We start from the raw sequence: 25,817 nt of genomic DNA, 5'->3' as shown, positions 1-25,817 counted from the left end.
TCCACCGTGGCCTCTCCATGGGCTTCAGGGCAGACAGCTGCACCGCTGGGAGCACCTCCTCCTGCTCCTTCTTCTCTGAACTTGGTGCTCATGGGGCTGTTTCTCACTTTTTCCTCACTACACACTGCTGTGCACGCTTTGCTTTTTCTTGACTGTGTTCTCAGAGAAGCACCACCAGCATCACTGTCGGGCTCAGCTCCGTCCTGCAGTGGGTTCTCTGCAGAGCCAGCTGGACCCATCAGGAATGCCTTGCAGCAGTCTGCAGCCCCTGCTTCAAACACCTTTCCACCTTCACACAATAGACTATTCACTGTTCACCCAATAGAGAAATCTTAGCTCTTTTTTGGTGCTTCATAATCAATACAATAGTATTTTCTACTTTTGGGGTCTGTATATCCTGCTTCAAGAGTCTCTGTGCATGACAAAGCCACCTGAACAGACTGCTCTAGAGTGGTGTTGCTCATGGGTCCCCAGCCTGCACAGTGCAAGAAGTTAGCCTGTCCTAGATGTGCCATTTGAACTTGTCCATGCTGCATTTGGTGAGGGCTCCAGTGGCCTGTTTCTCCAGCCCTTCTGCATCTTGCTGAATGGCAGCCTGACCATCAAGCATAATACCAACAAATCCCAGTTTGGAGTCCTTGGCACACTGTATGACCTCCTCAGGTAATTGGTGCAGATTCGAAACCAGAGAGGTCCCACAAGGCTAGGTTGTTAAACAAAGAAAAGAAGCAGGGAGAATAATAAATTATGCATGCCAACGTTGCAGTGGGTTGGCTTTCTCTCCCACGACCAAGTTCACATTACTGGGTGAGCCCAGGAGAGAAATGTTGATCCCTGACAGCAGTTTGGGGGCAAGTTTCTATAAGCAGGCCAGGTTGTGCTGAACCAATGCTCTTTTCAAAGCTTTCAGTGATCTTTTTAAAGCTTTCTAGAAAGAGCTCAGAAAAGCTGAAGTGCTGAAGCACAAGGGTTGTGCCTTGATCAGGGACTTGCATTGGTTTTACCTGCATGGGGAGGGGAGAGAGGGGAGATGACAAAAATATTTTGGGTCCAAAGCATGTTTGCCAGATAGTACTTTTTAAATCTCACCCTTTGCTGTTAAATGCATGTTCTGCATCTCCTGTGTCTGTTCCTCAGGGTAGGGACTCCCACCTGCCTCAGCAGCTATCACATCTTTTTGGCCTCTTCTGCTACTCCTTTTGACTCAGAAACATTTTTTTTTTCCAGCTTTATCACCATGGTTGTTAGCTGACACCATCCCTGCTTAGTCTCAAGGCCGACATGTATTTTCAGATTTTCACCTCGTTTAATGATGGTCAAAACAGTGGCAAATTTAAAATACTTCCCAGTTTCCTCTGTCTTCTGCAACATCCGCTGCACCTGTTAGTAAAGAGGTTCTGTGTTTATTATCAACCAACAGCCAGACTTTTCTGCACCAAACCATCTCAATGCAACTGCTCTTGAATGTTGGTGTCTTTAACCCACTCAAACTCCTTCCCGACTGGGTTTTTATTTATTCATCTTTCATATTTTCCCCTTGTCAGCCAGTAAACTCAGTTCATTCTGCATTCAGGCACAAGCTGGCATCCCTTGTGAAGACCCACTGTTTCAGAAAACAACTGTTTCATTCCCCATCTGCTTTAATTGCAGCAAAGGCCATCTGTCCCCTACCTTCCCGCTGAAAAAAAAAATAATAAAAAAATAAATAAAAAATCACATTGGCCACCCTACAAGAGAGAGGGAGCATCTGAGCTCAGCCCAGGTTCCACCCTGTCTGGAGGATCCCAAGGGCTCAGCAGCATCCTCAAAGGCCTCTACCCCTCAAACAACTGCTGAAGGGGGCAGGTTTTCATTCACTTTTTTTTTTAATTTTGCCCCTGTGGTTTCCCAGTGATGCCTGTAAAGCAAATCACTACTCTGGTCTCTGTCTCCCTCTGCAAAGAGAGCTCCTGGCATGAAGAGTCCCGTCCAGCTACAGATACCACAGAGCTCAGCATCTCAGGGACAAAAACCCTCCCTGCCTTGGGGAACCTGTGGCTCTTCTGCCAGGTAACAGTGACCCCCAACAGCATAGGCAGGCAGTCTTCAAATCCCCAGCATCTTCCACATTAGTTGAAAACACATTCCAGCAGACCCTGTCAAAGTCCTGTCAAAGAAAGTTGTCTTCTGGTATAATGAGGAACAGATCCTGCAAGGCTTTTCCAACCCAGGGTCCTCCGTATGGGCTTGTGTTAGCCAGCACGGGGCTGTGCTAAGCTTTTTCCTGCTCCAGATGAGGCTCAGAAGCATGTACATGTGCATCACAAGTGTGTCCCAACAATTCACGAGCCTGCCCCCTACCCACCATCTCCATCACCAGGTCTGTCCTGGTGCCTGGCAAGGACCCCACAAGCCCTGATAGTGTGAAGACAGCAGGCTCTGGAGATGCCCACGCATACCTCAGTCAAGGGGACATAGCTTTCCTTCACTGTGGGACATATCTCCCCTGCAACAGTCAGGGGTTCTAGAAAGGTTTAAAACATATCCAATACCAAATGCACTGCAAACATTTTTTTTCCTACCTCAGGTTTTCATCTGCAAGAAGCTGGCTTGTTCAGCTTGGTGCAGTACAGCAACAGGGGGTAGGTAGTCCACAGAGAGCGCCAGTAGGAGGGCAGCAGCCAACCCTTTGCCAGGACATTCCAGATTCCTGGCATCACAGAATCACATAATCACTGAGGTTGGAAGGGACCTCTGGAGATCACTGGTCCAATCCCCCTGCTGAGCAGGATCACCTAGAGCACGTTGCACAGAATCCCATCCAGGTGGGTTTTGAGCATCTCCAGAGAAGGATCCACAGCTTCTCTGGGCAACCTGTTCCAGTGCGCTGTCACCCTCACAGTAAAGAAGTGTTTTCTCATATTCAGATGGATCTTCCTGTATTTCACTTTATGTCCATTGCTTCTTGTCCTGTTTCTGGGCACCACTGAAAAGAGTCTGGCCCCAATGTCTTGACACACTAAACACATTGGTAAGGTCCCCTCTCAGGCTTCTCTTCTCCAAGCTAAGCAGGCTCAGCTCCCTCAGCCTCTCCTCATACTAAAGGTGCTCCAGTCTTCTCATCATCTTAGTAGCCCTCCTCTGGACTTGCTCCAGTAGTTCTATGTCCCACTCGTACTGGGGAGCCCAGAACTGGACACAATACTCCAGGTGTGCCCTCACCAGGGCTGAATAGAGGGAGAGGATCACCTCCCTCGACCTGCTGGCAACACTCTTCCTAAAGCACCCCAGAATACCATTGGCCTTGGCCACAAGGGCACATTGCTGTCTCATGGTCAGCCTGCTGTCCACCAGGACTCCCAGGTCCCTCTCTCCAGAGCTGCTCTCCAGCAGGTCAGCCCCCAGCCTGTACTGGTGCTTGGGGTTATTCCTCCCTAGGTGCAGGACCCTGCACTTGCCTTTGTTGAACTTTATGAGATTCCTCTCTGCACAGCTCTCCAGCCTGTGCAGGTCCCTCTGAATGGCAGCACAGCCCTCTGGGGTATCAAATAGTTTGAGGTGGCATCCTCAAACTTGCTGAGGGTGCACTCTATTCCGTCATCCAGGTCACCGATGCAAGTTGAACAAGACTGGACCTGGTACTGACCGCTGGGGGACACCGCTAGCTACAGGCCTCCAACTAGACTGCACCTCTGAGCACAACCCTCTGAGCTCTGCCATGCAGCCAGTTCTCAACCCACTTCACTGTCCACTCATCCAGACCACACTTCCAAAGCTTGTCTATGAGGATGTTATGGGAGACAGTGTGGAAAGCCTTGCTGAAGTCAAGGTAGACAATATCCACTGCTCTCCCCTCATCTACCCAGCCAGTCATCCCACCACAGAAGGCTATCAGGTTGGTTAAGTGTGATTTCTGCTTGGTGAATCCATGCTGACTACTACCAATCACATTCTTCTCCTCCATGTGCTTGGAGACGACCTCCAGGATGGGTGACTCCATCACTTTTCCAGGGATGGAAGTGAGACTGATTGGCCTGCAGTTTCCCGGGTCCTCCTTCTTGCCCTTTTTGAAAACTGGAGTGACATTGGCTTTCTTCCAGTCCTCAAGCACCTCTCCTGTTCTCCATGACCTTTCAAAGATGATGGAGAGTGGGCTAGCAATAACATCTACCAGCTCCCTCAGCACTCATGGGTGTATCCTATCAGGTCCCGTGGATTTGTGGGTATCAAGTTTGCCTAAATGATCTCTAACATGATCCTCTTCAACCAAGGGAAAGTTCTCCTTTCTCCAGACTTCCTCTCTTGTCTCTAGGGTCTGAGATTCCTGAGGGCTGGTATTAACAGTGAAGGCTGAAACAAAAAAGGCAGTCAGCAAATCTGCCTTCTCTGTATCCTTCATCACAAGGGCACTCACCCCATTCAGCAGTGGGCCCACATTTTCCATAATCTTCTTTTCCCTATTGATATATTTGAAGAAGACCATCTTGTTGTCCTTGAAATCCCTTGCCAGATTTAGTTCCAAATGGGCCTTGGACTTCCTCGTTGCATTCCTGCATACTCTGACAATGTTGCTATATTCCTCCACAGTGGCCTACCTATTTTTCCACTTGCTGTATACGTCCTTCTTCTGTCTGAGTTTTGCCAAGAGCTCCTTGTTCACCCATGCAGGTCTCCTGCCCCCTTTGCTTGCCTTCTTGCTCATATGGATACCTCAATTTTGAGCTTGGAGAAAATGATGCTTGAATATTGACCAGCTCTCCTGGACCACCTTTCCTTCCAGGGTCCTAACCTATAGGATTCCTCCAAGTAGGACCCTGAAGAGGCTGAAGTTTGCTCTCCTGAAGTCCAGGGTTGTGATCCTACTTTTTGCTCTACTTCCTCCTTGTAAGATCCTGAACTCCACCATATCATGGTCACTGCAGCCCTTCTTTGTCTGTTAATACAAGGTCCAGCAGCACACCTCTCCTTGTAGGCTCCTCAACCACCTGCATCAAAAAACATCAGCAATGCTCTGCAGGAACCTGCTGGACTCTTTGTGTCTAGCTGTATGGTCTTTCCAGCAGATGTCAGGGTGGTTGAAGACCCCCATGAGAATCAGGGCTTGTGATTGTGAGACTACTTCCAACTGTCTGTAGAAGGCTTCCTCTACTTTCTGTTCCTGATCAGGTGGCCTGTAGCAAACTCCCACAATAGTATCAACCACGATAGCCTGCCCGTTAATCCTTTCCCATAAGCTCTCAACTTGCTCTTCATCCACCCCTAGGCAGAGCTTGATGCATTCCAGTTGCTCTCTCACATAAAGTGCAACTCTATCACCTCGCCTTCCTGGCTAGTCTTTCCTAAAAAGCACGGAGCCCTCCATGACAGCATTCCAGTCATGTGAGCTATCCCACCATGTTTCGGTAACTGTGATGAGATCATAGCCTTGTAACCGCACACTGATCTCCATTTTGTCTTGTTTATTCCCCATGCTACGTGCATTGCTATACAAGCATTGCAGGCAGGTGATCGAGCCTACAGGTTTCCCAGGAGGGATGAAAGAGGATCCTCCATAGTCATGTCCTGCACTCATTTCCCTCCAGTGAGGCAACATATTGAGGAAAGCATATTGAGGAAAAAATAACATGGGATCCCAGGCCCATCATGCCAGAACTCTAAAGTCCTGTTTGACGGTTTCTAATTTACCATTGGTGTCATTAGCACCCACATGGAAAAGCAGCAGAGGGTAACAGTCTGACTCATGGACAAGCTTTGGCAGTCTTTCCATGACAACTCTTACCCAAAACCACGGCAGGCAACAAACCTCTCTAGACAAGAGGTCAGGACAGCAGAGAGGTGCCTCCATACCCTGCAGCAGGGAGTCACCCACAACAATCACCCACAGCTTCTTCTAGGCGTTACTGCTGGGCACAGGGTCTGTCGGTCCAGTTGTCTCCCTTGAAGTCTTGCCCAGCTCTTCCTCAGCCTAGAGGGTACTGACCCTGTTCCTCAATGGCAAGGCTTCAGAGGAGTAAGAGCCTTTCTCCTTCTATGAGAAGTGACCAGATTCCAGCCCTCTTTTATAGTGTTATGTTGACTGCTTCATGCAGCAGAGCCCTCTGACAACTCCACTGCTGTATGGGGTTGGGACTCACGGAGCTGTATGGTCTCCATGTACACACTGTCTATCTCTTGCTCATCTTCCTGGATGCTTCACAAAGTGTCTCACCACGGGAGACACTGCCACAGATGTGGGTGAAACAAGAAGGGCGGATGATAAATGATGAACTCAGAAATTCTGTGGAAAAAGCAAAGCCCAAGACCCAATCTGAAACGCCAATCTGGAGACTGACAAAACAGGACCACATCAGGCATTTCTCTCAGGTAGACGAGGACTGGGATAGAGGTAGGCCTCCAAAATCTCCTATTCAACTGGCTTGTCAAAGGCTCCCGTGAGCAGCATGTCTGCCCAAAGGAAGCCAAGATTCACTTCAGTTCTCCACCACCAGAGCTGTCATGGTCTGGGAGGGTTTCCTTGGCCAACCCCGTCTCACTGTGTTCCTGTATCCCCTGCCTATCAATGTCACCCCACTGGCCACTGCCAGTAGGGGAGTGCAGAACTGAGTGATGCAGCTGTAGGCACCAGTGCTGCCTCTCCCAGAGGGCAAAACAGTCCGGAGGCCTAATCCAGCTCTCTCCTCTGCAGAGAGCCTTCCCCTAGCTGTGTGAGCATTGTCCTACTGTCTTTTTGCAAGATGCTCAAGAGTCCAATGAAAAGAAGTTGGGCACATTCACTGTTTGGAGACAAAGCAGTACTTTCACTAGAGGGATAAAACCCATCATGGAAAGCCTTTTCTCTCTTGGCACATGGCAATCAAAGGGACAAAGACCCAACAAAAGTCAAGAGCTAAGTGGTTTCTTGCACATGGGAGAAAATCTACTAGGGTTCTCTCTAGCCCCCTTTATATCGTATTAACCTAGGAGCAAGGAAGAAAAAAGCCAGTCATCTTTTGAGAAAATGAGTGCCTCTTTTATTTGCTGCCCTCCCCAGGAAACTCATTCTCTCCTTGTCCACCCACACAAGCAGGAATGATGAATGGAAACAAAATATAAACAGATTAGCCTTTCTTTTTCTTCCTAGCCTTCCCAATCAGATGTTTTGGTCCATGCCTTGGTACCCAAATTTTGCACGTCAATAATTCTGATCACTTGCCTGTGTGGCCTCGGCTCATAGCGCCTTTAAAATGTTCTGTTTGTTAGATATGTACATAGGTATCCATGACATTTATAAGCAGCTCCAGCTTCAGAGGGTCTCACACCACTCAGTGTGGAGGAGGCAGGGGGGAGCCTGCTGCTGAAGAGCCACTGCCACATCACACCTTTCGGCACTAGGGTGCATTTTTTGGCTCCCTGCTTCTGCAGCCCCCAGTCTCCAGGCCATCAGCCCTCAGGCTCTGTGAAAGACCATTCCGTCTCATAGACTCTCCTCAGGACTGGATTTCTCTACCAGCTGCCAGTGCATCAGATACGTCTGTGTAACCCTTGGTTCCCAAAGCCTCTGGCAGACCAAACTGCGTCACGGCTCCCTTGGCCTGGAAGTCCTAATCGGTAAGAGAAGGTTGAACCACTGCCATTCACTGGGTCAGGAATCATTTAGAAAATTCTGCTTTTGGAGGTGTCATTTCAAACATTGAAATTTTTGCTGCGAAAACAGACGGAGCAACCTGGAGGGCTGTGTGACAGCAGGGAACCCTCCCTGTGAAGTAGCACTGTGTACTGACAAGAAACTCTTCATCCGTATCCCCACCAGTTCTGCTTGGGGCACTCCTACCTCCACCCCGACTTCTCATTAAAAAATAACAACATCAGGTAAAGGTGAGTGTATGTGGGTTTTGCTCAACCTGAAACCATTTTCTGACCAACAGTGGTGAAAAATCTTTCACACTAAGCTCCTGCCAGAGACAGAAGAATGCACACAAAGGGCCACCAAGTGATGCCGACACAGGAGCAGCCATTGCAGACAGACCACAGTCCCCAGCATGGGCAGTAACTTCCTTAATATTGCACTTTAACCTCATAGTAACACTCCAAATTCTTCACGGCAACTGCATGTCACAACAGAGCAGGAATTCTTTGCTACTACAGCGTCAGCCAGGCACAACAAGGTAGGCTTCTAATGAGTTCAAGGTGGCAGCTAACAACCCAGGCAGTGCAGAGCTTTCATGTTATCAAACTCCATACTCAGCACCTCTACTTCTCCTTTCAGCCCACCCCAGAGTTTGGCGTGGGTGACACATTGCAGAGATTGGGTACTGGCTAGGGGGGGCAACAAAAGAGGATGATGGCAATGGGGTGATGCCAGCAAGTTTGAAATTGGGGTGTGTGCACAACCACTGAAAGGCGGATGAAAGCATTTACATTAAAACAACAGCTTTCTGCACTGCAAAATACATGTGTCATTGAGGTGAACCCTTACTGAGCGCTGAGGGCTGTCTGCAGAATCAGGAAAATGTTCCCCCTTCCCACTTTTGCCAGTTTGATGTATTTTGTTGTAAAAATATGCTGAGTGGGTATATACCTTATTACATGTATGGAAAATAGAGGGAAGGACTTGAGGAACTGTGAGAATAATAGAGACACAGAAGGCTCCTTGTCTGGCTTGGACTTTGACTTCCTTTTAGGTTTAAATGTTTGCCACTGTTCAGGCAAGAGACTTTCTCTGAATGACTTCTGAGATTCAGGAGACCATTTCTGCTGTAACAAGTTAATGTTTACAGGCACCCCGTGGCAGGAGAACACCCTTGATATTGCAGAAGTGGTGACTTGTTTAATGGATTCAAATAAATTGAAAAGCAAAGCCCAGGAGCTGAAGTGGCAGCATCTAAGCCCTGTACAGAGAGGTGCAGAGACCTTCCAGTGAGATTAAATATAGGTCTCACAAACCAGAATAACAGTGCTTTTACTGAGAAGATAATCAAGCCCTGGAGGAAATTACATGGTATAAAGCTTAGATTTAAAATAAATGTGAAATGAGTTGGTGGATTCGGGACCAGTTCCTTATGGAAAAGTTTTCACATCAGAAAAATCACTTGATGAAACTGGCTTTTTAATTAGCAGTTTTGGCAGAAAGCCAGGAGGATGAAAGGGGTGGTGGAGCCTCAGTCCTCATCTAGCCCTTTGCAAGAAGGGCCAGGGACAGTGGAGGGCTGGGATCAGGAGAGGGGTGGACTCTGCATAGGCCAGGCCAGGACACAGGCTGTGACTCTGCACAGAAGGAGCAGCCACTGCAGGAGTAGGGTTGACAGACGTCTTGGGTCTTCCCCAGTGTGCCACATGCAAGCTCTCTGCTCTCGCAGCCTGGCTTGCAGTTCAGCTGATGCATTGTCAAGGAGACGGGTGAAGGGATGAATGTTCTGTCCTGAGACAGCTGCTACAAACATGTTTGTCCTGGCTTAACTACCTGTTGCCTTTGCTATCTTTTAGTCTGCTTTGTCACTAATGATCACCCTAGGATTTTTACTTGTGCCTATGGATGAATCTAAGGTCCCTGGTCTTCTCTCCCTGCCCTATGAACTGTGGGTTGGTTCCTCCATTAGCTCCCCAGTTCCATCTCCTCCCTGCAGGACAGGTTCCAGTGGAGCCCAGGGCTCCTGCAGGCTGGTGTCTCACCATGCACCCACTGGGGAACCTGAGGTGTCCGTTCCAAAGCCCAGCACCAGGCAGGCTGCACCCACCTGGAACAGGCCCTCTGACGGCATCAGACGTTTTGGTAGTAAGGTCCCAAATGCAATCTCCTTTCTATGACGCCCAGTCAGGGACTGGCCACATGACACGGCCACCGTCCTGACCAAGCACTTCTGCAGCCAGTTCAAAAGATACAAATAAAAAAATAAAGACCAAGCTGCTTTTCCTTCTTCTTCTTTCTTTTCTTGCTTCACATCAGACTGTAATCCTCTACTTTGCAGTTTAATTGTGTCCTTATGTCTCCTTCTCCCAATGAGTTAATGTGAATGATTTTGCGCCAAGGTGGAACATGAAGTCTTGCTCCATGCTGAGCTTGACAGCAAAATGCAGGGCCCAGGAGGCACATGATATCCTGCTTCTCTTGTGAGTGGTGAATTGAAAAAAAAAAAAAAAAAAAAAAAAAAAAACTCCAAGCATCTGAGACTCAAGTTCCAATTTTCAGCTCAATTTTCATCTCTCTTTCCTCCCTGCAAAGTCTGTTCAACAGCAGTGGGAGGTTACAAATAGAGCAAGGCAGCTCATCTGCTGCGTCTCACTTGTGTGATCCATGAGAACACACACACGCACGCAGGAACCATCCTCCACAGGCACTTGACTTTCCACAGTGTATCTGTGGAGTGATCATCATGGGTCTTTCCTGGTTTGCAGCTCCCTCATCAGCCCTTCACTGTGCATCTCCAGGATGGAGCTGAGGATGCAGGCAGCACCATGTGTCTGCACTGAGATTAACCCTGCAAAGTCAGGAACAACAATTTGTATTTCCTCATCCAAAATTCATCCTCTGGGAAGGCTGCCAGGCCAGCTCTGCAAAAGAAAGGCTTCGGTGGTAATATCTGCTCTCTGCAGGAGTGATGGGGTATGGATGTCAACACAGCTTACCTGGGTGAGTGACCACTGTTAGTGCCTGCTGTGGCCCCTAATGAAATGGTGGCAATACGGCATCACACATATAAGCTAGTTGGGTCAGGGATACAGGGACTGGGAGGAGGGATGAAGGGAGGTGATCACATTTAGTCTGGCCAAGAGGAGGCTAGAGGCTGAATTAATGGTGGCATAAAACTACCTGAAGAGCATGTATGAGGACAACAGAGAGAAACTCTCCTTGGTTGGGGCATATCACACAGGAGAGGCAATGTTCCTGCACTACAGCTTGGGGTGTTTAGGCTGGACGCAGAGAAAGCTTTCCTTCACAGGTGGTGGTGTATCCCTGGGAGAGGCCACAGCAGGGGGTGGGTCTCCATCACTGGGGGTTAACGAGGATAAGCCCAACGAGGTCACAGTCATCCCAACCCAGCGCTGGCAGCAGTCGTGCTGCAAGCAGTCGCTGCCCAAAGGCGTCCCAGGGCTCCCACCACTTCCCCTCCGGGCCGCCTCCCTCCCGCCTCCCTGCCAGGCCCAGCCGGCCCAGCAGGAGCCCGGAGGGCGCTGGGACACCGGGGAGCAGCGGCCGAGCCTCCACGGCCGGGCCCCGGGCCGGGCCCTGCTCCGGGCCCAGGCCTCTGCGGCGGCGGCCGGGCCGCGTCCCGCCTGTCCCCGCCAGGTGGCAGCAGCGGCCGCGGCGCCGCCGCCAGCCCGGGGCCCAGTGCGGCCCCTGCAGGGCCACGGCACGCCGGGCTCGGTGGGGAAGGCCCGGCCGCAAGTGGCCCGGTAAAACAGGTGGTTTGATAGAACAGAAGAAAATGGAGAAATGCAGCTCGCGCAGGAATCTTAGCTCCCTCCAGATGCTCCCCCCATTCGTGCAGCATCAGGCGGATCCCGGATGAATTTTCCCATGGTGCAGAGCAGATCCCGTTGCTGAAAAGAAGTTCCTCTTTTATGGTCCCTCAAGCAATTATTTGTCCCTCTTTCTATTTTAGCTTACTAAAGCAACTACTTTATTAAGACATTTGTTGTCAGGGCTTTCTCACTGAGCTCCAGAAATAACCCTGCCCCTGTCCCTCCTTCTCTCACCTCACCTCACCTCATCTCACCCCACATCACCCCACACCACCTCACCCCACATCACCTCACCCCCCCCCCCCAGTGCAGAACAATGTCTCCCTTGCACTTGCTGGAGCCCCTTCCTTTTCCTAAAACATTCCAGTAGCCAATATCCTCGGTTGTAAACCATAAAAACAAAACAGACCGTATATATAGACACACTGTCAGAGGTTGAAACCACCCTAATAATGCTCCCTGGGGAGGGAGAAGGACCTGTTGCTGTGCTGGCTGCATTTCTTATCAGCTCCAGGTGATTCCTGCTCTCCCCAGTGGCAGGATTTGGGTGAGCTATGAAACTGCTGTGGTTCTCTCCTCCTAGCAGGAACCTGAGGATCTAAAAGCATATGGCCAGCAAACAACCCACACTTGATAAAAATACACCCACAGTAGTGCTCAGTGGGCTGGCAGGGCAGAGTGCTGCTATTACTCTTTTAGGAACTGGGGCCCCAAAGCGTCCGTTTGTGTTACACCAAGACTCATCCCAGCACATGCCACCCTCTCTTACTCCATCCCCCTCCAAGACACATGGGAATTATTTCATAAAAGTGAAGCTATTTCCCAGCAGACACTATGCCAGCATGGACCCTGCAGCCTCTCTTGCACTGTTGGAAACAGAACATCATGAGTCCCAGTACCTTTACGGGGTTTTTCGCATTGCATCTTGTGGAGAAATGTAAAGGGATGTTGCCTCTGCAGTGAGGGTCTGGGTTACGGCCTGAGAGATTTTAAATGTCACACCTCTTCAGCAAGATCCCAAGACACTGAGGCACATTATGGGGCAACATTCTCCAGCTGTTAGCCTCCACCTATGCTACAGACAGCAGACATCCCAGGTTTTCAAACCTTGACCAGGTCTCAGTGAGACAGGAAGCAGTAAAATCCTGGCGGCTCCCAGGGCCACGACAATGCAACAGGCAACACCCCAAAGGCAGTTCTGAAAGAGATGAAGGCAAATATTTAAAAAATAATAAATTAAAGGAATTACAATTAAAAAATTGAAGTGACTGCCCTATTCCTCTTACAATGCAACATTTCTTAATGCTCCCCATGGTAAGTCACTTGATAACAATGAAAGGTGTTCTCTCCACTCCATGCCCGACTCTTCCTTGTCACAGCACCCATGTTGGGTACACAGGACTTCTGCTGTCAGTGCATGAACTGGGCCTCTTCATCTCCCCAGGGCTCATAGGTATCCCCATCACAAGTGACCCTGCTACCCTTAGACAATCCCTTTGTCACAGCCACCTTTCCTCTTGGTGAAGTTTCAAATCACAGAATCATAGAATATCCCAAGTTGGAAGGGACCCATAAGGATCATCCAGTCCAACACCTGGCACCACACAGGTCTACCCAAAATTATAGACCATGTGACTAAGCGCACAGTCCAAACGCTTCTTAAACTCCAATAGGCTTGGTGCAGTGACTATTTCCCTGGGGAGCCTGTTCCAATGTCCGACCACCCTCTCAGTGAAGAACCTCTTCCTGATGTCTAGCCTAAACCTCCCCTGCCTCAGCTTGACACCATTCCCGCAGGTCCTATCACTGGTGATTAAGGAGAATAGATCGGCGCCTGCCCCTCCACTCCCCCTCGTGATGAAGTTGTAGACTGTGATGAGGTCTCCCCTCAGCCTCCTCTTTTCCAGGCTGAACAGGCCAAGTGACCACAGCCGCTCCTCATACATCTTCCCCTCTAGTCCCTTCACCATCTTTGTAGCCCTCCTCTGGACACTCTCCAACAGTTTTACATCCTTTTTATACTGTGGTGCCCAGAACTGCACACAGTACTCGAGGTGAGTCCGCACCAGCGCAGAGTAGAGTGGGACAATCACCTCCCTCGACTGACTAGCAATGCTGTGTTTGATGCACCCCAGGATACGGTTGGCCCTCCTGGCTGCCAGGGCACACTGCTGGCTCATATTCAACTTGCTGTCAACCACAACCCCCAGATCCCTCTCTGCGGGGCTGCTCTCCAGCGTCTCGTCACCCAGCCTGTACGTATAGCCAGGGTTGCCCTGTCCCAGGTGCAGGACCCGGCACTTGCTCTTGTTAAACTTCATGTGGTTGGTGATTGCCCAGCTCTCCAACCTGTCCGGATCTCTCTGCAAGGCCTTTCCACCCTCAACAGAGTCCACAACTCCTCCAAGTTTGGTGTTGTTAGCAAATTTGCTCAAAACACCTTCTAGTTCTATATCCAAATCGTTTATAAAAACATTGAAGAGGACTGGCCCTAAAATGGAGCCTTGGGGGACCCCACTAGTGACCATCCGCCAGCCTGATGTGGCCCCATTTACCACAACCCTTTGAGCCCTGCCCATCAGCCAATTGCTCACCCATCGTATGATGTTTTTGTTTAGCTGTATGCTGGATATTTTGTCCAGTAGGATCCTATGGGAAACTGTGTCAAAAGCTTTACTGAAGTCCAAAAAGATCACATCAGCTGGTTTCCCTTGAAAATGGAAAGCCAAGTTCACTCTTCTCTTCCTCCAGGTCCAGAAAGAGCCTTTAAATGGTGGTATCACATCTACTGCCCAACAGCGGTGATCCCCCTCATACCTTGTAGGAGGACTGCAGATCTAAATGCTGGCCTGTATTTCCATCTATCCACAAGGTTGGTCCGTGCTTCAGGTCCTCTTTCTCATTGAAAGAAAACTGTGAATTCTACCCAGGAAAGGCACTGGAGCAGATTTATCCCCTCAGCAAAGACAGAGTCTGGGGACAGAGGGTCTCCACCCACGTGTGGGCACCAACACTGAAGGACAAGTCAGCAGTCATTAATGTTACAATAAATGATGGATGGCTTCAAACCCTTATACTGCTTTCCCCCACTCCATCAAACCATAGTTAGGGATCATCTCTTAATATCCTCCGAAAGGGCTTTGTTTGCTACCACAGTTGCTGTGAACAGCCTATAATGAGATGCCTTCATTGTTCTCACATACATGATTACATAATAAGTAGTCCAGAAGTTACAAGCTATAAATTCTTTAGGGCCAAAGTTCCCATGTTCTCCAAACTGCCTGCTAGGCAGAGGGGCAACTACTTACATAGTTTTTTTTACAGTCAACCAAGTGCTTGCATGTCAGGAGATCCTGATTGCACCTCAGGAGACCCTGATTCGTTTCCTGGTGGCTGCCAAACGCCATCAGAGTGAGCTCCATTAGCACTGGGTGGAGCAGCAGATGCCCTTCATGAATCTGTGCTCAGCCTGGAGGCTTGCAGGGTGCCCAGAGGTCCATGTCCAGTCGAGGGTCCAGACTTCTGGGGAAAGGTCAAGCTCATGGGACAAACCGTCTATCTCAGAGAGATCAAGACTGAGCCCAGGGCTAGCGTGAAAACTCAGACCCAGCTCCAGAAGTTGTGGAAAGTCTTCTTAACTTCAAGCTTAATTCAAGCTTAATTCAAGAAACACAGAAACGATTGGGCATCAAAGCTGAAAAATGCCAAGAGACACAACTGCTTCAGCTCTTACCCACTGATTTGTTTCTGTCCCCTGCAGCCACAATGAGGAGCTAACTCCCTTGTGGCACTGGGCCCAGCATTGCTCTGGGGACAGAAATGGGCTCCTCCCTGTGCAGCTCCAGACCGGGCACCTCTGGCACCCCAGGGCTTCCCCCAGCTCCATGGCGCAGCCTGGCCATAAGAAGCTGCAGAAATGCCTTTGTGTCCTTTCTGTTCATCTCTGGGTGGGCATCAATGAGAACTTCCAGGGCAAGTTTTTTTCCACTTTCCTTGGAACTGGGGTGGGGGGGGGGGGGATTAGAAGTGTTTGTATTGGGCTTGCATGACAAGGTTTTGGTAGCAGGGAGGCTGCAGGGGTGGGGGTGCTGCGAGAAGAGCCCAGAAACTGGGGCTCCCGTTGGCTGCAAAAGGGACCCGGCACTGGCCAGTGCTGAGTCATGAGCGTGTCCGGTTGTGCCTCTGGGAGAGTGGATTTAAGAAAGGGAAAAATGCTGTGCGACAGCAGCTGGGAGAGAGGGGAATGAGAAACAGGCTTGCATCCACCAAAGTCTGTGAAAGACGGCAAGAGGCGCTCCAGGCACAGAGCATAAGTCCCCCTGTGGCCTGTGGAGAGGCCCCTGGTGGAGCAGGCTGTCCCCCTGCAGCCCACGGGTCCCACACGGAGCAGATCTCCACGCTGCAGCCCGTGGAGGAGCCCCCGGTGGAGCAGGTGGATGTGGCCTGGGGGAGGCTGCGGCCCATGGAGAGCCCCCGCAGGAGCAGGCCCCGCGCCGGAGCTGCAGCCATGGAGAGGAGCCCACGCAGGAGCAGGGGGTCTGGGGGGAGCTGCCGCCCGTGGGGGACCCGTGCTGGAGCAGTTTGCTCCTGACAGACGGACCCCAAGGTACGGACCCATGTTGGAGCAGTTCTTGAAGAGCTGCTGCCTGTGGGCAGCCCAAACTTGTATTTGAGAATGACTGTATCCTGTGGGAGGGACCCCATGCCGGGGCAGGGGAAGAGAGTGGCCGTGAGAGTGGCACATAATGAAGTGTGATGGACTGATCACAACCCCCATTCCTCATGCATCTGTGCCACTCAGGGGGAGGAGGTAGAAGAGGATGGATGGGGGGAAGGTGGTTTTAGTTTGCTTTTATTTCTCACTGCTCTTGTCTGTTAATAGTAGGCAATAATTACATTAATCTCTCTTATGCTGAGTCTGTTTTGCCTGTGACAGTAATTGGTGAGCAATCTCTCTGTCCTTATCTCAACCTATGAGCTTTTTTTTTCATCATATTTTCTCCTTCTGTCCTTCTGAGGAGGGCAAGTGAGAGAGCGGTGTGCTGTAGTTGAGCTGCCCATCGTTTTTTAAACCACTACAGTGTTTAAATTAATGACGCATGCACAGCTCCACTGCCTCTGCTCTCCTCCAGGCAGGTATAACTGTATTCCTGGTTTTATCTAGCACCCTTTCAAATTACTGCTTTGGATATCAGCTATGTGTCTGCAGGGCTGCATTCACTCACACACAGATACATGCATATCCTCGCAACCCAAAAGGCAGGTCCTGAACTTCTGCGATGAGTGGAGCTACTAGCCTACGCTGCTAGAACAAGCTTTGAACACGCCCATTTGCCAGTGCTGGTTGCAGTTTACCTCTGCAAGGATCAAGGATTCGAAGTCACAGTCTGCAGCATCAGCAGATGGGTGCAGGGTGCAGGAGGTGGCAATTATCTGAATGCAACAAGAGGTTCCATTTTAAATAGGGACACGTGAGCTCAACAGCATCAATTACTCTCAATCCAGTAAGGAATCTAAGCACTTGTCTGTTCTGTATAGGTTGATCTGCATGGCTGGAGCTTGCCCTTCATGGTGTGAGTATTGGAGGTTTCCTTTCAGAGCTATGTAAACAACATCTCACAGAAGATGGGGACGCAGCAATGTGCCACACTGGCAGCAGCCAGCCTGCTTGAGAACAGAGGACTTGCCGCATCCTCTCAAAGTTGGAAGGAACAGTTGGGTGAGCATCCTACCTCAAGATCCATGCCTCTGCTACCCTGTCAATATGTTCTGATAATCCACAAGTATTTTATGCTAAACAGAAGAGCAAAGATTTCATCCACTCTGTGAGGGACTCATTGCTTTTAGTCCCACTTAGCTGATTTGCAGTATCTGGCTGAAAGCACATGCGATGGGGTTATGTTTGATGCTTCCTTGCATGTTTTTGAGGGTGGGCAGTCCTTTAAGACCTTGTGGTGTGGTGTCTTTTGTTTCATGCAGTGTGCTACCCTGCATTCCCAGAGCTCTGATGTCTTCTCCAAAGTAACAGGGAACTTGTCCCTCTCTGCCCTCTGGCACAAAGAATTGGGCTCACAGCTCAGCATCGTAAGAGCTCCCAGCTGAGCACACCACAAAATCTACAGGCACATCTGATGCTTCAGGTGCTTGCTGGTGCTGGACGGCAGATCCTCATCCTGGTAGGGAGCAATTGCTGAAACCTGATTCAGTTCCAGATTATGGTCCAATTAGGCATGTTCCCTGCAGCCCTGCCTTAGCACACACTGCAGGAAACCTGTCCTGCTTTTAGCGGGGATAGAGTTAATTTTATTTGTGGAAGCTCATATGATGCTGTGTTTATGGTTTATGATGAAAATAGTGTTGATAACACACCAATGTTTTAGTTGTTGCAGAGCAGTGCTTACACAAAGACAAGGACTTTGCAGCTTCTCGTGCTGCCCTGCCAGCAAGGATGCTGGGCGTGCACAAGAAGCTGGGAGGGGACAGATCCAGGACAGCTGACCCCAACTGGCCAAAAGGATATTTCATACCACATGGCATCATGCTAAGCAATAATATCTGGGGTAAAGAAGTATGAAGAGGGGGACACTCAGAGTGATGGCTTCAGCTTTGGACCCCCAAGGGCTCTAACTTCCATCTATTTACCATCTCATGTGCTGCATTGGATTGGGAACATTCCTGCTAGGAACAGGAAGAGGCAGTTTCCCCATAGGGTGATGGGAAGCAGTGTGTGGAGACCCCTGGATTGATGAGGAAGAGTGATTCCTGAATGGGAAACATCCCACGGCTTTTGACAAGGTGGTCACAAACTGTCACTGTGGTGTTGGTGCCTGGAACTTTAATTAGAAGAGCCACTGCGGGCAGCAGAGCAAATCTGACTGCATTTCAACATTCCTCATGGATGAGATGGCCACAGTAAGCCACAGGGCACAAATGTGCCTTCCTCACACCTCCTTGGCCACAATGAATCAGAGTAGCTCTGAACAGGAGCTGTGGCAGAGCAACATCTGTCCTCCAGTTCCAGTCATAGCAAAGCACCCATCAGGAAAAGCGATGAAGAATCTGAAGGAATGGTTTTACCACCACCAGATCATGGTCCAGCCAGGAAGAAGTCTCCACAGTGCAGCCATCCATCACATTCCAGCTGCACAGCCAGGAGGCTGAAAGAGAGGCTCAACCACAAGCTGTTTTCACAAAACAAGCATGTCACCTAGACATCCACAGTTGTTTTGTGCCAGCAGCAAAGCATGCATCGACTGCAGGAAACTTCCTCCAAATGGAGTTCAAGTTAACACACTGCACTCCTGCAGAGAAAACACTGCAGACAGCAAACCAGAAGGAAAGAAATCCCAAAACTTTCGTAGCTTTGGGCTGGCATCTGGGTACTAACCAGGTGAAAGTGGTGAAAAAATTTTGGATTGAGATTAAGGCTTTGCATAGCAATCAGCAGGTTGTCTGAACAGTGCAGAACACTACTTGGACATGCGAATGCACTGAAGACATTTCAAAGGACTGTAAAATATCTAGTCCATGATCTAGGAGTTGCTGACACTCTCACATGCTCTTTAAGCAAAGTGAGTTCAAAGTAGTGGGGAAGAATTACCTGCAAGAAGGTGAAGTGGGGAAGGGCTGTACTCTTACCCACAGAAACCAGATGCTACGGAAGACCAGAAAGCCCCCCTGGTTTTTGCCTGGACTGAGGAATGCTCAGACCAGGAAGTCTCCAGAGCAAAGACTCCACTGCACACAATATGAGACTACTGCCTCCTCTCACCCCATGTTTCTGTGAGAACCTACAATGTCTGGACTGCTATTGAGCATGCCAGTGACCTAATTCGTTGTGATCCAGCACCTTTTGGAGGCAAGATAAATCAGGTATTCTGGCATAGAAATGGGCTGCATTTCTGTCAGATAGGCCTGCCAGAATAGCCTGGCAATATCCTGGGCTGGGAAACCCAGGTGAGCTGCAGACAAAGCCAGACAATGCTTTTAAAAGCACACTTTCCAAAAATGTGCCTGAGGGGATGAATTCACAGTGCACAAACCCCAGCACATCTGTAAACCCAGAAGGAAAAGCAAGAGTGGAGATTGTGTCAGTGGGCTTGCTGCATGCTGTAGAAATCAAGGACCAGGAGTCATGCTAGTAGGAACAGCACTGCAGGAACACCCAGGCACAGTCGGCCGCAGCTCTGGACACACCAGAATCATCGGCAAAAAAACACAAGACTGACCTCACAATAACAAAAGGAACAGCTGGTGTGCCAAGAGCCAGAGGCAGCTGTCCACAGAGCCGGCTGTGCCATCCCTGGGGACTCAGCACCTTCCCAGAAAACGCCACATGGGAAGAGGGAAGGGAAGCTGGAGGCCCCACCAGGTATCACACCGCTTCAACCAGAGGCAAACAAGCAAGCTGGACGCTGAGAGACATGCCATAGTAAAGCGGGGTGTATGTAGCCCCAGTTCATGTAGGGTACATTTGCTGCTCTTGGACAAGGGCACAATTCAGTTTAGGGGATGCGAAACCTTTGCTAACAACAGTACATGATACTGGGCCTTACTTCTTACCTGAGAAGGCAAGGCACAGCAAGCCCTGGTTTTACAAATTTTTGTCACTGAAAACCAGCAAGATTAGAATTTGACGGCCATTTGTTGTTAGTTTTCAAAAGAAGAGCAGCCAGCACTTCGGTCTCTGTTACTGGATTGTCTGAGGAGCTGGAGAACCATGCCTCCCCCTAAATTCACAGGGAACCAAGGACTGGCAAGGCAGCTCCATCTCTGCAGGTGGCAACACTGCACAGTCCTCCAAGGTTGGAAAGAGAAAGATTCAATTAGGTGGAAGACAGCTTGCTGAGAAAAAGACAACAGGAAAACCTACAGGCCAGTCAAGGGAGAAGAGAAAGCATGCTGCATAATTGGAGCAAGGCATCATGGAAACAATCCCAAACTTAATTTACTTGGATGGATCTGCCGATTCACTTTTTTTTTTTTTTTTGAAAAGTGAGCAACAGAGGCATCTTTATGGCTTGCCATGGGCACTGCAGCTGTGGGCAAGGAGTGGTTGGTGAGTCCTCAGGACGTCTGTAGCAGGTGGTCAGAAACACACAAACCCTGTACCTGGGGACAGCCTGGATCCCGCGGTGCCTGGTACCAATCTCCCAAGAACCTGGAGGTCAGGCTCCCCTGCAGGCTGTCCCCCAGCACAACAACAAGGGAACATCACTCCAGTGTTCACCCAAAACAGAGCATCAAAAGAGTTGGAGCAACTTTTCTTAGAGAAGCGGTTACAACTGGAGGGCTGTAGTTAAATGTGGCCAAGCTTCTCCATTGTTATTTTACAATCGCTTGATGTTCTGAAAGATACTTAGAAAAATGACTTTAGCTGTCCTGTGCCAAACTGGGCGAGGGTAAAAAAAAATGAAATTTGGCAGACGTTATTCATTCAGTGTGTAGTTTGGATGACGTCCAGTGACTAAGAGTTTTAACGGATCTGGGAGACTAAAAACCATTCACAAATAATTTGATTTAGGGTCATTGTGATTTCTTTTTATAAATAATTTTCATTGAGAAGTATTTTTTTAATTAGAATCGACAGACCTAATAGCAACTCTATTGTGTGCACAGCTCATCATTCCTGTCTTCATAAATGACTTACATATGTGGTGTGCTAGTTTCTTGTTCACTGCACATGATGGGGCTTGTTCACGGGGCAATGAAGTTCTTGCAGACAGTGTACAGGCCATGCTGAACTCCTCTTTCCACAGGCATTCTCTGAAGAGGACCCATGTGGAAAGCAAGGGAAGCTTTTGCCATTCTGTTGCACACTCCAGCTTGGGGGTTGGTCTCAGCCTTTGCACAAATCAGACACCCCCACACTGCTGTAATTGCTTTCTAACTGCTCCACTCCGAGATCATAACAGCAACTTTGTGTTGACTGCTCTCCAAGCCCCAACATGGCGCAGGAAATACTTGGTAGAGCAGAATATATTATAAAGCAGAATATGCTGCCTTTTCCATGGTGGGAGCAGTGAACAAGGACTAGACCCATGCGCAGACCTGACACGTCCAGGCATGAGGGAGAAGATTTGTTCAATGGCACATCAAAACTTAATCACCTCCTATTCCAGTAGCTAGGTCAACTAGAGCTCAACTGAATAGATCTGGAAAGACTGAAGGAGAATTCAGACAATGATGGGGAGAAAAATGGCTCCATGGCTCAAATGCATGGTTCTTGGCAACATTCTCTGTGTGTGACAGTCTTCTCTTTGACTTGCACATTAACAATTGCATCTCAGCCACTTTTGGTACTAATCTTGTCTGTTGTTTAAATGGCTCTTAGATTCCCTCCTGGTATTATAAATGTTCATACAAGGTCTTGGAGTCAGCAGAGTTGTTGCTCTGTAGTTAAATAACTGGCCTGGACTCCAAACTTTGAGATGCTCACTGTAATGATCAGGTATGTTCTTAAGAGCCCTCTGAATTGGATTTTGAAAGAAAAGTCCCATTGATCTTAAGTCTCAAGTCACAGCCATGACTCTGAAAACTCTATCCTCTGTCCTTCAGAGGAACTGACATTGGTGCACTAAGACTACTACAACAGACAAAGAAAGGAGAATTTATCTCATGAGGGTAAACTACCAAAAATTTGTCTTATTTAGACTACCAGAACAGAGGCCGAAGGGGATATAATTGCTACTGTGAGGGGTCTGGAGAACAAGTCTTACGAGGAGCGGCTGAGGGAGCTGGGGTTGTTCAGCCTGGAGAAGAGGAGGCTCAGGGGAGACCTCATCGCTCTCTATAGGTACCTTAAAGGAGGCTGTAGAGAGGTGGGGGTTGGTCTGTTCTCCTACGTGCCTGGTGACAGGATGAGGGGGAATGGGCTAAAGTTGCACCAGGGGAGGTTTAGGTTGAATGTTAGGAAGAACTTCTTTACTGAAAGGGTTGTTAGGCACTGGAATGGACTGCCCAGGGAAGTGGTTGAGTCGCCATCCCTGGAGGTCTTTAAAAGACGTTTAGATGTAGCCCTTAGTGATATGGTTTAGTGGAGGACTTGTTAGTGTTAGGGCAGAGGTTGGACTAGATGATCTTGGAGGTCTCTTCCAACCTAGACGATTCTGTGATTCTGTGATTCTGTGATAAGTGGAAGGGGAGAAAACATGAGAAAAAGTTGTGAAAGCTCGAAGATGAAAGTTGTGCAAGAATCAATAGCTGCAAAGAAGTTATTGATACATTCAAGCTGGAGATGAAAAGATTTCTAAGCTCTTGAGCAAAGAGGTCTGGGATGGTTTTCAGCAGAACCAAAAGAAGCCCAAAGTGGAGTTTGATAAGCATATGGAACGTGTTGGTATGACCGCAACACCAAGATACAGCAGCATGTTACCCAGAAGGTCCCTACAGGATCCTCGTCCAATCTTTAAGCCATCACTACCTAGACAAGGTACTTAGAGAGTCCCCTGGCTCCTGCAATTTGCCTGTTGTCCACCTTTGCCACCGTGTCTTGCCTTGCTCGAGCAGTCAGTCCAGGCTAGTCCACTGCACTGACCTGCCTTGGTCACCTCCTCTTAGCACTGGGCAGATGGATGCAGGTCTCCAAGGCACAGCCACGGCCGGCTGCCTGCGAGGCGGTGGTGTATTAAAGTTCCCATCCAAAAAGATTATCTATCAGGAAGAAGAAATGCACTTTTGCTTTGTTCCGTTTATTTAAATAAAAAAGGGCCTGCATTCCAGTCAAATTCAGACTCAAAAGCAGAGTGTTTGCATAGCTGCTGTGACCAGTGACACTGAGCAACGTTGGGCAGACCAGGCCACCAGTACCTTCCCACTGAAGAGGAAATATTGTCCAGTATTCCCAGGTCAGGTGTATCCACTGAGCGCATACACTCTGGAAGTAATAATGCTGACCAGTGTTTGAGAGGAAAATAACCTCTGCTGCTGGCCCTCCTTGAACAGCATCATTAGCACCACCAATGCTCACCCCACCATGGTCAGAGACAGACAGACTGGACACGTGCTTCCTAGGCACCAGGTTTTCACCAAAGGAATTTTGTCAGTAGTTATATATTTAGTTATATATTTTAATGCCTTTGTGCACGGATAAACTGGTGGTTTAGACACCATACTGGCACCTGCTGGCATTAGCAAGATGGCCTAATGGTTAGGTCCCAGGTGAGGTTGGCTGTTGCCATTCCTCATCACAGCAAAACAGGAGAGACTGGCAGAGCACCAGCGCTCAGCCTGCCCCAGGGGAGCAGGGTGGCAGTGCCAGCCTCGCCAGGACGCCCCTTGCTCACCGCTGCAGCCCCACCACGGAGCCCTGCCAGGACAGGCTTTCCCACTGTGCCTGAGGTGCCTGGCTGTCTCCGAGCAGCGTTTGGAAGACCAGACCCAGCGCCTGGGCAGCTCTGTGAGTCCCAGGGCAGTCCTGCAAGCCTAAAAACAGCTTCTTGCAAGCTGCAGCAAACTGCAGCTAGAAACCATTGCTTCTGTGCGAACAGTAAATTGTTTTCCTTTCTTTTGGGGGGATTATTCGCCATGTAGTCACTAATAACTACGGCTTCGATCATAACTATGGGGCAGACTGTTTTTTTTTTTCCCATGACAGCTGAGAAACATTGAAGACGCAGTTGTTTTAGCAATTTAATCTCTTTCTCCTCGACGAACCTGTACGTTATTTACTCCAGCACAGGGCACGTCCTGCAGGCAACTACGGAATCAGCCTCCTAAGCGGCCACGCTGCATACCATGCTGGCAGGTAGGGTTTTTTGGATGCTTTAGGCAGCGCTGATGTTCTCCACACCAGTCTGCCCTCGCTGTCCTGGGAGCAGCAGGCAGACAGGTAAGGGAATCGCAGCCAAACCGAGCCGGCCACGTTGCTCCCCGGCCCACAGAGCGGCCGGAGCAGAACGAGGAAAAAGCGCCCTTCCTTGGGTCGGAGCTGACTTTCGGTTTGGGAGTCGCGATTCAGAACTCGGGGCCTCCACCCCCGCTCATAACGGCTGAGAGGCTCTCCGCAGAGGGCAATCTGACAGCAGCGCTTTGCCGAGGAGCTGCCAGGACACCTGCAGCGGGATGCTCCGGGGACCGACCGCCCGCCCGCAGCTGCCCCCCGGGCACGGCCCCGGCTCCGGGTCCCCTCCGGAGCGGCCTCAGGCCCGCCCCGCCCCGCTCCCCTTCCCCGGCCGCCTTCTACCTGCGCCCTCCCGCGGGGCCGTCGCTCACCGGCCCGCCGAGGCCTGCGCCGCCCTGCCGCGGGGGCCGAGCTCGGGGCGGAGCGGCTCGGCCCGGCTCGGCTCCGCTGGGCCCGGCTTGGCCCGGCCCCGCGGCGGCGGACGGGGGCGGTGCCGATCGCGGAGCGCCGCGTTGCGTCCCCGCGGCCGCTGCCGCCCCGAGCGCCGGGGCCTCTCCCCGCACCCCCGGCGGCGGAGCGGAGCCCAGCCGGTGGCTCGGCGGCTCTCGAGACCCCTCTCGGCTCCGCTGCCCCGGATAAACATAAATAACTGTATACTTAGTTAGCAGCCCCGGATAAATATATATCCCCCCCCCATCCCCATCCCTCGCAGCCCTCGGCCCTCCTACGTGCTCCGGGTCCGGGAAGCCCTCGGGAAGTTCAGGTCCCGCCCGGCCCCTCCGCCCGGTGCCGCGCACTGCCCCCCACGGGAGCGGTGGCCCTCGCTCTCCGAGATCTTCTGCTCAGCCTGCTGCCGTCACCCCCAGGGATTTCCGTCGGGAGCCTGGCGGCTCTTCCCGGTCCTACCTGCAGAGCCCGGCCCGACGGCAGCACGGCATCAGGTCCCCTCACGGGGAAGGCAGCCGTGTGCCCCCGTTGGCTTGGAGCCGCGCCGTCGGGCCGGGCTCCGCCAGGAGCCGCCGATGAATGGGAGAGCCCGGAGCGGAGGAGACCCGGGCATCTGCTCAGCCGCAAACCTCCCCCGCTCGTCGGTGTCCGGCGGGCCGGGTGCCGGAGGAGCGCGGAGGGGAAGCCACGGTGCCGAAGTGCTCATCCGGCACGGCCCCGCCGGCCGGCGCGGGGCCCGGGCTGAAATTTTGTTTTCGGCATTTTCGTGCCCGGCGGCGGCCAGCCCCGAGTGTCTCTCCCTGTCGCCTCCGGCCCCGGCACGTTTGCCCCGTCTTGCTACGGGGCTTGGGACGGACGGTGTCCCCGAGCGGACCGCCCCGACGGGTCAGGGCGGTCCCGCAAATCCTCTCGCCAGAACCTCTTCCCGCTACCTGCGGTCACCGCACACCCCGACCCTGCGGACAGCGGCGCCGGGTCGGTTAGGAGCCGCCGCCACCCGGGACTCGCTCTAGCAGCGGGAACCGCACCACCGCCGGCCCCGGTGAGGGGGGAAGGAGGCTCAGGCGCGGTCGTAGCGAGACAACGAATTTCCGTGGGGAAACCACGGGGC

The 25,817-nt window shown here is 50.8% G+C and overlaps 1 long non-coding RNA gene across 2 annotated transcripts; it reads right to left on the bottom strand.

Moving 5' to 3' along the window:
• Positions 1–7,828: 7,828 nt before the first annotated feature.
• On the bottom strand, positions 7,829–14,374 carry LOC125180580 (uncharacterized). Of its 2 annotated transcripts, none has more exons than XR_007159253.2 (2): positions 14,236–14,374; positions 7,829–12,616 (listed from the first exon to the last, which is right to left on the bottom strand). It is a non-coding gene; the product is annotated as an uncharacterized lncRNA (long non-coding RNA). The 2 variants fall into 2 exon arrangements; XR_007159254.2 differs by lacking the exon at positions 14,236–14,374 and adding an exon at positions 14,013–14,151.
• Positions 14,375–25,817: the final 11,443 nt, after the last annotated feature.

Source organism: Anser cygnoides, chromosome 14, assembly GCF_040182565.1.
Source record: "Anser cygnoides isolate HZ-2024a breed goose chromosome 14, Taihu_goose_T2T_genome, whole genome shotgun sequence".
Lineage (NCBI taxonomy): Eukaryota > Metazoa > Chordata > Aves > Anseriformes > Anatidae > Anser > Anser cygnoides.
The sequence above is the reverse complement of the archived record's forward strand: the minus strand, read 5'-3'. Positions and strand labels throughout refer to the sequence as shown.